This window comes from Macaca fascicularis, chromosome X, assembly GCF_037993035.2.
Source record: "Macaca fascicularis isolate 582-1 chromosome X, T2T-MFA8v1.1".
Taxonomy (NCBI): domain Eukaryota; kingdom Metazoa; phylum Chordata; class Mammalia; order Primates; family Cercopithecidae; genus Macaca; species Macaca fascicularis.
The window spans coordinates 88,913,240-88,924,813 of record NC_088395.1 but is presented as its reverse complement, the minus strand read 5'-3'; the positions used below and the strand labels follow the sequence as shown (position 1 = coordinate 88,924,813).

Genomic DNA, 11,574 nt, shown 5'->3' with positions numbered 1-11,574 from the left:
GATCCTTTATCCTGAAATGTTTTGCTGGTAAAAGTTTTGTATTCAGTTTCTAACTTGAGACATATCTACCAGATTAATTGAATTCTAGTAAAAAGTCAAATTAAAAAAATAATTTGGCCTGAGTAATTTCTTAACACTAAATATGACCCATTTGTTGAAATATTTGGGAAAATAAAAATACCTTTTCAAAACTTCTGAAACCTCCAACACTATTATAATCAGCGTCTTTCATTTAGAAGTTAATAGTTACTGCATAATTTCCAAAGTGATTTTCAGTTACAATATTCAATGCTATCTATAGACCAAAGAGGTTTAAAAGTTGCCCAAGGTCACACAGCGACTAAAACTAGTGCTTAAATTTACTTCTCTTTACAAATGATTTTTGCTATGCTACACTTTTAACTCGTGTCAGCTCATACTAGATCATAGTCTTCCTAGGTTTTTAGTCTCTGCCAAATTATTAGAGGAATCCTTCAGACGAGAAATGCATAGCTCCGTGAACAATAATTTGTAGAATTAAACATTTACATTTGTATCTTTAAAGAAATTTTCAGAGATGCTTTGTATCATATGCGATACCAAGAATAATTAGGTACCAGAAAGGTGGAATAAAGCAGGCAGAGAATAAATGAAAAAGAAGATATTAACTTTGTAGTATGACACTTAGTATTATTATGATGGCTGTCATTGTGAACGAAACCACTATCTCTTTTAATGCTTAAACTTACATTTAAATTTATAGGTTTTAAGCTCAGTAATTTTCACTAAAAAAAATGACCATGGAAATGAATATACTGTAAATGTAAATGTCACTTTCATGCCCAGGTAAATCCAGGAAATAATTATCACAGTTCTCACCAAGCTGTAAGTGTGTGTGGCCACGAGTCCAACTAACTTTCTTGTTTTATACTTTCATAATGATAACCATCTTAACCAGGGGATATTGCTAATAATTCATTTTAATATTCTTTTTTTCTCCCATTTAAATGGTAATGTGATTTACACATATGCACATTCATACCTAAACATGTAACACGATAATCAGTAATTTGGCTTTATTTTATTTTATTCCTTATATTGTCTATTCCCACTATTAGTTTTATATGGTTGCAGGTAGAATCCATTCCATATACTGGGGAGAAAAAGTGAAAGATCCTGTGAATCATGATCAGCAAAGAGGAAGAAATTGTTAGTGATTCTCTTATGAGATTGAATAGGAATTGCCAAAGAAGACCAGAAGAAATAAAGCAATAACCACAATCATCACAACTGAAAGAGAGAGAAGAGAAAATGTTGTGTCAAGCAAACATACAAAAATTCACCAGACTACCTTGAATTGCCAGTATTTCTTCTAGTTGTGTAATAGTTTTAGATAGTGAAAATTTGTCCACATATGCTTTAAAATTTTAGAATACATTTTTTTCACACACTAGAGCAGTGTTTTCCAAAATTCAGTCACTGAAATCCCATAATAAAAAATTTTTCAGTATATGCAAGTCATGATCATTATTACTTACTTAATATGTAGTTAAATTTATCAAATTATTCTATTAGAAAATGTTATATTATTAATAATAAGATTTCTAGGTGAAACAGTAAAGCAAATCCTGGCCTTAATACAATGTACCTGTAGAAGCCAACAAATTTGGAAATTCATAAAGTGTGATACAACATAGAATTAGTTAATTTGAGGATTAGGAGTGACCATGTCACTGCAGATTTTCAACAAATAATAGAGAAATGCATCACTCATGTAATAACCCCAGATATACAAAACACAACCTCAAACTAAGAATGTTTCAGACTCTTCTGTATAAGTGAAATGGCTGTGATTGACTCTGTACTCTCTCATGGTCCTAGCTTTTATTTAATATAGAAAGTAAACAGGGCTTTGTCTTGCATCTTAGATACCAACACAGCCACAGTAGAATAGGGCACCAGGCACAGTCGTGAAGAACCCATTCCAGGACCTAGATCATGGATGACGTTTCTAGACATGCCCTGGGCAAAAGGGAACTCATTGCCTTGAAGGGAAAGAACCTGTCCTGGTAGGAGTCATCACCTGCTGACGAAAGAACCTTTGCTTTCTGAATAACTAGAAGTGATATCCAGAGAGTACGAAGTGGACCTTGGGCTTTAAGACATGCTCACATTAGGTGTGCTCCAGCACATTCCCAGTTCTAGTGAATGTGGTGAAACACTCCTGTTTATGAAAAGCAGAGGGAAATGTATGGAGAACTTGGTGTTGCACATTAGGTACCAGCTCAGTTACAGTTGGGTAGAGCAATAAGCAGGCTCTTGGGTCCCTGAGTCTTGGCTGAGGATCTTTGACAACATTTCTGGACCTGCCCTGGGCCAGAGGGGAGGCTACTGCCCTGAAGGGTGAGTCCCAGGCCTGGCAACATTCACCACAAGCTGACTGAAGAGACCTTTGGCTTTAAGTGAGCATTGGTAGTAACCTGGCAGAACTCACAGCAGTGTGGTGATTGTGATGCCCACAGCGAGAGGATTATTTGCCTGTGGAAAGGGGAGGAAAGAGTAAGAAGGATGTTTTTCTAAAAGCAGGATTTGCTTCCGTAGGAGGCAAGTTCCTTGACATGGAATAGTGCAATCTGTATATGGGTTATTATAATAGGAAAGACATTTATACTTGCACAGTTTAAATCACTCTTAAATTTTAAACATGTGAATTATCCCAAAAAATCTTTAATTTTTTGGTAATTTTTACTCTTTTCGTGCACATGTTGATATCTTAATGTTAAATTCTTCATTTAAAGATAGGGTTCTCTGTTGAGAATATTTTCATGGGATAAAACAATTTTTTCATGACAAAAAAAAGGAAGGACTTTGTCTTGTGATTCAAGTGCCAGTTTAGCTCTTATGGAGTATAACGTTGGGCAAATTTCTAAGGCTTTTGACTACAATTCCTGGTTCCCAGACAGCATCTCTGGACCTGCCCAGGTTTGTGGGAACTCCTTTTTTCCTGAAAGTAAGGACACAAACTTGGCTGGCTTCACCACCTGAAGACTGTAGGGTCCTAGGACCTTGAGTGAACATAGTTGATAGCCAACCAGTGGTTATAGCAGGCCTTAGGCAAGACCCAGTGCTATTCTGGTTTCAGGTCTGACTCAGCAAAGTACTAGTGGTGGTAACCACAGGAGTGCTTGCATCACCACATTCTCAGTTCTATGTGGCTCAACACAGAGAAAAAAATTCCATTTCTTTTGGAGAAAGTAATTGGAAGGATCAAAAGTCTCTGCTTGGTAATCTAGAGAATTCTTCCATATCATATTAAAGACAACAAAGGCCATACCTCTACAAGTCTATCAAAACCATAGTGTTATTGGGCTTGGGGCCCAAGTACCTTCAACTACTCAGAAAGTCTTCTCAAAAAGTACAGGCACCAAAAAATCCAGATTGCAAATAATACAATAAATATCTAACTCTTCAATGCCCAAACATCGATGAACATCTACAAGCATAAACACTATCCAGGAAAACAGAGCCTCACCAAACCAGGAAAAAGTCCTGGAGAAACAGATATGTGACCTATCAGACAGAGAATTCAAAATAACTATTTTGAGGAAACTCAAAGAAATTCAAGACAACACAGAAAAGGAATTCAGAATTCCATCAGATAAATTTAACAAAGATAGAAATATTATAAAGAATCAAGCAGAAATTCTGGAGTTGAGAAATGCAATTGACATATTGAAGAATGCATCAGTCTTTTAATAGCAGAATTGATCAAGCAGAGGAAAGAATTAGTGAGTTTGAAGACAGTCTATTTGGAAAGATGCAGTTAGATAGGGCAAAAGAAAAACAAAACAATGAAGGATGCCTACACGATCTAGGAAATAGCCTCAAAAGGGCAAATCTAAGAGTTATTGGCCTTAAAGAGGAGGTAGAGAGATAGGAGTAGAAAGTTTATTCAAAAAGATAATAATAAACAACTTCTCAAACTTAGAGAATGCTACCAATATTCCAGTACGAGGAGGTTATAGAACACTGAGCAAATTTAACCCAAATAAAACTCCCTCAAGAAATTTAATAGTCAAACACTAAAAAAACAAGAATTAAAAAAAAATCCTAAAATCAACAAGAAAAACAACATACAATGGAGCTCCAATACGCCTGGCAGCAGACATTTGAGTGGAAACCATACAGGTCAGGAGAGAGTGGCATGTCATATTTAAAATCCTAAGGAAAAAATAGTACTCTAGAATAGCATATCTATGAAATAGTTAATTTGAGTAACTGTGTGTGTGCGTGTGTGTGTGTGTGTGTATATATGCAGGTGTGTTACATAGGTATACTTGTGCCATGGTGGTTTGCTGCACCTATCAACCCATCACTTAGGTTTTAAGTCCCACATCCATTAGGTATTTGTCCTAATGCTCTCCCACCCCTTACCCCCCAACTCCCCAACAGGCCTCAGTGTGTGCTATTCTCCTCCCTATGTCCATATGTTCTCATTGTTCAACTCCCACCTATGAGTGAGAATATGTGGTGTTTAGTTTTCTGTTCCTGTGTTAGTTTGCTAAGGATGATGGCTTCCAACTTCATCCATGTCTCCACAAAGTACATTATCTCATCTTTTTAATAGCTGCATAGAATTCCATGGTGTATATGTACATTTTCTTTACCTAGTCTATGATCGACGGACATTTGGGTTGGTTCCATGTCTTTGCTATTGTAAGCAGTGCTGCAATAAACATACATGTGCATGTGTCTTCATAGCAGAATGATTTATATTCATTTGGATGTGTACCCAATAATGGGATTGCTGGGTCAAATGGTATTTCTGGTTCTAGATCCTTGACAAATTTTCACAGTGTCTTCCACAATAGTTGAACTAATTTACATTCCCACCAACAGTGTAAAAGTGTTCCTGTTTCTCCACAGCATCACCAGCATCTATTGTTTCTTAACTTTAATATACATCATTTGACTGGCATAAGATGGTATCTCACTGTGGTTTTGATTTGCATTTCTCTAATAATCAGTGGTGATGAGCTTTTTAAAAAATATGTTCGTTGGCTACATAAATGTCTTCTTTTGAGAAGTGTCTGTTCATATTATTTGCCCACTTTTTAATGGGATTTTTTTTTTTTGTCTTGTAAATTTCTTTAAGATCCTTGTAGATTCCGGAAATTAGTCCTTTGTCACATGAGTAGATTGGAAAATTTTTTTCCCATTTTATAGGTTGCCTGTTCACTCTGATGATTGTTTCTTTTGTTTTGCAGAAGCTCTTTAGTTCAGTTAGAACCCATCTGTCAATTTTGGCTTTTGTTGAAATTGCTTTTGGTGTTTTTGTCATGAAGTCTTTGCCTATGCCTATGTCCAGAATGGTATTGCCCACGTTTTCTTTTAAGGTTCTTATGGTTTTGGGTTTTACATTTAAGTCTTTAATCCATCTTAAGTTAATTTTGGTATAGGTTGTAATGAAGGGGTACAGTTTCAGTTTTCTCCATATAGCTAGCCAGTTTTCTCAGCACCATTTATTAAATAGGAAATCCTTTCTCCTTTTCTTGTTTTTGTCAGGTTTGTTGAAGATCACATGGTTGTAGATGTGTAGTGTCATTCCCGAGTTTTGTGTTCTGTTCCATTCGTCTATATGTCTGTTTTGCTACCAGTATCATGCTGTTTTGGTTACTGTAGCATTGTAGTATAGTTTGAATTCAGGTAGTGTGATGTCTCCAACTTCGTTCTTGTTGCTTAGGATTGTCTTGGCTCTATGCGCTCTTTTTTGTTCTATATGGAATTTAAAGTAGTTTATTCTAAATCTGTGAAGAATATCAACGGTAGTTTGATGGTAATAGCATTTAATCTATAAATTACTTCAGGTGGTAAGGCCATTTTCACAATATTGATTCTTATCCATGAGCACGGAATGTTTTTTCATTTGTTTGTGTCCTCTCTGATTTCCTTGTGCAGTGGTTTGTAGTTTTCCTCGAAGAAGTCCTTCATATCTCTTGTAAATTGTATTCCTAGGCAGTTTATTCTCTTTGTAGCAATTGTGAATGGAAGTTAATTCATGATTTGGCTCTTTTCTAGTCTATCATTGGAGTATAGGAATGCTTGCGATTTTTGCACATTGATTTTGTATCCTGAGACTTTGCCGAAGTTGTTAATCAGCTTAAGGAGTTTTTAGGCTGAGATGATGGGGTTTTCTAAATATAAAATCATGTCATCTGCAAACAGAGACAATTTGACTTTCTCTCTTCCTATCTGAATACACTTTATTTCCTTCTCTTGCCTGATTCCACTGGCCAGAACTTCCAATGCTATGTTAATAGGAGTGGTGAGAGAGGGTATCCTTGTCTTATGCCAGTTTTCAAAGGGAATGCTTCCAGCTTTTGCACATTCCGTATGATATTGCCCATGGGTTTGTTATAAATAGCTCTTATAATTTAGAGATATGTTCAACCAATACCTAGTTTATGGAGATATTTTAACATGAAGGAATGTTGAGTTTTATCAAAAGCCTTTTCTGCATCTATTGAGATAATCATGTGGTTTTTGTCATTTTTTTCTACTTATGTGACATATTATGTTTATTGAATTGTGTATGTTGAAACAGCTTTGCACCCTAGGATGAAGCTGACTTGATTGTGATGGATAAGCTTTGTGATGTGCTGCAGGATTTGATTTGCCAGTATTCCATTGAGGATTTTCTCATCAATGATCATCAGAAATATTGGCCGGAAGTTTTCTTTTGTGGTTGTGTCTCTGCCAGGTTTTGGTATCAGGATGATGCTGGACTCATAAAATGAGTCAGGTAGGAGTCCCTCCTTTTAAATTCTTTGAATGAATGGTACCAGATCCTCTTTGTACCCCTGGTAGAATTTGGCTGTGAATCCATCTGGTCCTGGGCTTCTTTCAGTTGGTAGGCTATTAATTATTACCTCTATTTCAGAGCTTGTTATTCATCTATTCAGGGATTTGATTTCTTCCTGGTTTAGTCTTGAGAGGATGTATGTGTCTAGAAATTTATCCATTTCTTCCAGATTTTCTAGTTTATTTTAAAGCAAGTATTATTAGAACTAAAGAGAGAGATAGATGTTAGTTCAATAATAGCTGGAGATGTCAACAACCCCCTATCAGCATTGAACAGATCTTTGAGACAGAAACTCAACAAAGAAACATTTGACTTAACCTGAACTATAGAACAAATGGATCTAATAAATATTTATAGAACATGTAATCCAATTGCTGCAGAATATACATTCTTCTCATCACGTGGATCATTCTCAATGATAGACCACATGTTTGGTCACAGACAAGTCTTAAGATATTAAAAGATTAAGATAATATCAAGCATCTTCTCTGATCACTGTGGAATAAAACTGTAAATCAATAACAGGAAAAATTTTGGTAACTATACAAACACGTGGAAATTAAACAATGTGCCCTTCAGTGAACTGCGGGTCAACTAAGAAAGTAAAAATGAAATTGAAAATGTTCTTGAAACAAATGATAATAGAATCACAACATACTGAAGTTTATGGAATACAGTAAAGGCAGATTAACAGAAAAATATATTGCTATAAGAACCTACATCAAGAAAGAAGGAAAACTATAAATAAACAATTTAATGATAAATCTTAAAGAACTAGAAAAGCAAGAGCAAAACTAACCCAGAATTAGTAGAATAAACTACATCACAAAGATCAGAGCAGAAATAAATATATTTGAAATGAAGGAAAAAAATGCAAAAGGTTAATGAGGCATAAATTTGGTGTTTCGAAAACAAAATTGACAAACCCTTAGCTAGACTAATGAAGACAATAGGGGAGGAGATCCAAGCAAATAAAATCAGAAACAAGAAAGGAGATATTACAACTGATACTAGAGAAATTCAAAGGATCATTAGTGGTTACTCTGAGCAACTATATGCCAATAAGTTGTAAAATCTAGAGGAAATGGATAAATTTTTAGACAAACATAACCTACCAAGTTTGAACCATGAAGAAATCCAAAACTTGAACAGATCAAGAATAAGTAAACCAATCTAAGATATAATTGAAAGTGCCCCAGCAAAATGAAGTCTGGGACCTGATGGCTTCACTACTGAATTACACCAAAGTTTTAAAGAAGAGAAAATACCAATCCTACTAAAACTATTCTGAAAAGTAGAAGAGGAGGGAGTACTTCGAAACCTATTCCATTAAGCCAGTATTATCTTGATAACAAAATCAGACAAAAACACATCAAAAAAGTTACAGGCCAATATACCTGATTAATATTGATGCAAAAATCCTCAACAAAATAGTAACAAACCAAATTCAAAAAAACACATTAAAAATATTATTCATCATGACCAAATGAGATTTATCCCTGTGATGCAAGGATGGTTGGGCATATGCAAATCAATCAATGCGATACTTAATACCAACAGAATTAAGGACAAAACCTATGTGATCATTTCAATGATGCTGTGAAAGCATTTGATAAAATTTAACCTCACTTCATGAAAAAACTCTAAAAAAAAATTTTGGGTATAAAAGGAATATACTTCAACATAATAAAAGCCATGTATGACAGAGCCACAGCTAGTATAATGCTAAGTATGAATAAACTGACAGCTTTTACTCTAAGATCTGGAACTCGCCAAGAATTCCTACTTTCACTACTGTTATCCAACATAGTACTGCAAGTCCTAGCTAGAACAATTAAGGAAAAGAAAGTAACATAGGGCATCCAAATTGGAACAAATAAGTGAAATTTTTCTTGTTTTCAGATGATATAATCTTATATTTGAAAAAAACTAAAGGCTCCACAAAAAAACTATTAGAACTCATAAACAAATTCAGTGAAGTTACAGTATAAAATAGCAACATACAAAAATCATCAGTGCTTCTGTCAACAGCAAACAATCTGAGAAACAAATAAAAAAAGTAATCTCATTTACAATAGTCACAAATAAAGTAAAATACCTAGGAAATATCTTAACCAAGAGAGTGAAATATATCTACAATAAAAACTATAAAACGTTGATAATATAATTTGAAGAGAGCTCATAAAAAACTGTAAAGATATTCCATGTTCACAGATTGGAAGCAATCTAAAGACTCAATGCAATCCCCATCAAAATACAAATGATGTTCCTCACAGAAATAGAAAAACAATCCTAAAATTTATATGGCACCATAACAGGCCCACAGTAGCCAAGAGTATATTAATCAAAGAGAACAAAATGGGCAGAATTACATTACCTGACTTCAAATTATACCACAGATCTATAGGAAAACAAACAAACAAACAAACAACAACAACAACAACAAAAACAGCACAGTACTGGCATAAAATACAGACGCATAGGCCAGTTAAACAAAATAGAAAGCCCAGAAACAAGTTCACACACCTAGAGTGAACTCATTTTCAGAAAAGGTGCCAAGAACACACACTGGGAAAAAGACAATCTTTTCAATCAGTGGTTCTGGGAAAACTGAATATCCATATGCAGATTTATGAAATTAGACCCTTATCATTTGCCATATACAAAAATCAAGTCAAAATGAATTAAAGACTTAAATATAAGATGTCAAACTATGAAACTATTAAAAGAAATCATGGGACAAACTCTCTAAGAATCGGTCTGGGTAAAACTTTCTTGAGTATTACTCCACAAGTACAGGCAATCAAAAAAAAAATAGATAACTAGAATCACATGAAGTTAGAAAGCTTCTGCACAGCAAATGAAGCAATCAACAAAATGAAGAAAAAACCAACAGAATTGGAAAAAAAAAATTGCAAATTACCTATCTGACAAAGGACTAATGACCAGAGTATATAAGAAGCTCAAACAAATCTATGGAAATAAATCTAATAATGTAATTAAAAATGAACAAAATATCTGAATAAGTATTTCTCAAAAGAAGACAAACAGGCACATGAAAAGGTGATTAAAGTCGCTGACCATCAGATAAATGCAAATCAAAACTACAGTGCGATATCATCTCGTTTAAAATGGCTTATATCCAAAAGACAGGCAATAAGAAATGCTGGCAAGGATATGGAGAAAAGGGAACCCTCATACACTGTTGATGCAAATGTGAATTAGTACAACCTCTATGGAGAATAATTGGGAGGTTCCTCAAAAAACTAAAAATTGAGTTACTATATGATTCAGTAATCTCACTGCTGGGTATATACCCAAAAGAAAGGAAATCAGTATATCAAAGAGATGTCTGCACTCTCATGTTTGTTGCACTGCTCTTCACAACAGCCAAGATTCAGGAGCAACCTAAGTGTCCATCAACAAATGAATGGGTAAAGAAAGTGTGGTACTAATACACAATAGAGTACCATTCATATAATATATCATGCCGATTCTTCTCAAATTGATTCACAGGATTAATTAAATTCTCATCAAAACTAGCAAAGACTTTTGTAGACATAGACAAACTTCTAACATTTATAAGAAAAGTTTTAGGCACTAGAATAGCCAAAAACATTTTTTTTCCCTTTTAATTACATTTATTTTAATGCTGAATTTACTCCTGTGCCATAAGTTTTTGTTTCTTCAGTTTCTTCTGGGATATCTTTTTCTTCTGGGCACCCTCCTCTTCTGGTTTAGGAACAATCTGTTCCTTTTCAGTAAGGATCATCTCAATGTGGCAGGGAGAGCTCATGTATGGGTTAATCCGACCATGAGCTCTGTAGGTCCCGGCGTATCTTAGGTGCTTTGTTCACTTGGATATGCTCGATGACCAGATAATCTACATCTAAACCCTTAAGTTCAGCATTACTCTCTGCATTTTTAAGCATGTGCAGCAAAAATTCAGCACTCTTTTTGGGCCACCGACCTTGTGTCCAGCCCCACTGCTTGGCCTGGGCACACCTGCCAACTCCACCATTGTAATGTCGGAATGGTACGCACTGTTTCTGTAAAGTGACATATTTCAGATACTTCGTGGCTTTTCGAATATGCATACCCTTGATGGCCTGGGCAGTTTCACAAGTGTTCTTAAAGTGAACACGAAGATTGGAACCTCTTGATTTGCATGATTTCGTGGGGTTCTCTGGGTCAAGTGAATAGTGAACCATTTTCACAGATTACCTCAGGCCGCTTAGGGAAAGAGCGCCAAAAACATTTTTTAAAAAGAACAATATAGTCAGAAGAATCACTCCACTAGACAGCAAGTCCTTCTATATAGTCAAGCTAATTAAGATAGTGCGATATTGGTGGAGATATAGTCATAAAAATAAATGAAACAGAGATATCAATGGAACAGAGTAAAAAATCCAGAAATAGATTAGTAGAAATATTCTGAACTGATTTGCGACAATGGTTTAGAATCAACACAATGGAGAAACAGTAGACTTTTCAACAAATGGGACTGAAGCAATTGGCCATCCATAGGCAAAACAAACAAACAAACAAAAAGTCATAAACTTTGACCTAAGTCTCACATTTTTAACCAAAAAGAACTAAAAATAGATCACACATGAATATAATACTATAAAACTTATTTTGAAAAAAATGAGGTAAACTGAAATTTTTAATGCTTAGGAGAATAGTTCTTTGACTTAATACCAAAAGTAAAATCCTATTAATAAAAGTTATAT

General features: G+C 34.8%; 1 pseudogene; it reads right to left on the bottom strand.

The window, feature by feature from the left end:
* Window positions 1–10,459: 10,459 nt before the first annotated feature.
* Window positions 10,460–11,088, bottom strand: LOC102139120 (large ribosomal subunit protein uL22 pseudogene; annotated as a pseudogene).
* Between the last annotated feature and the right edge of the window lie 486 nt (window positions 11,089–11,574).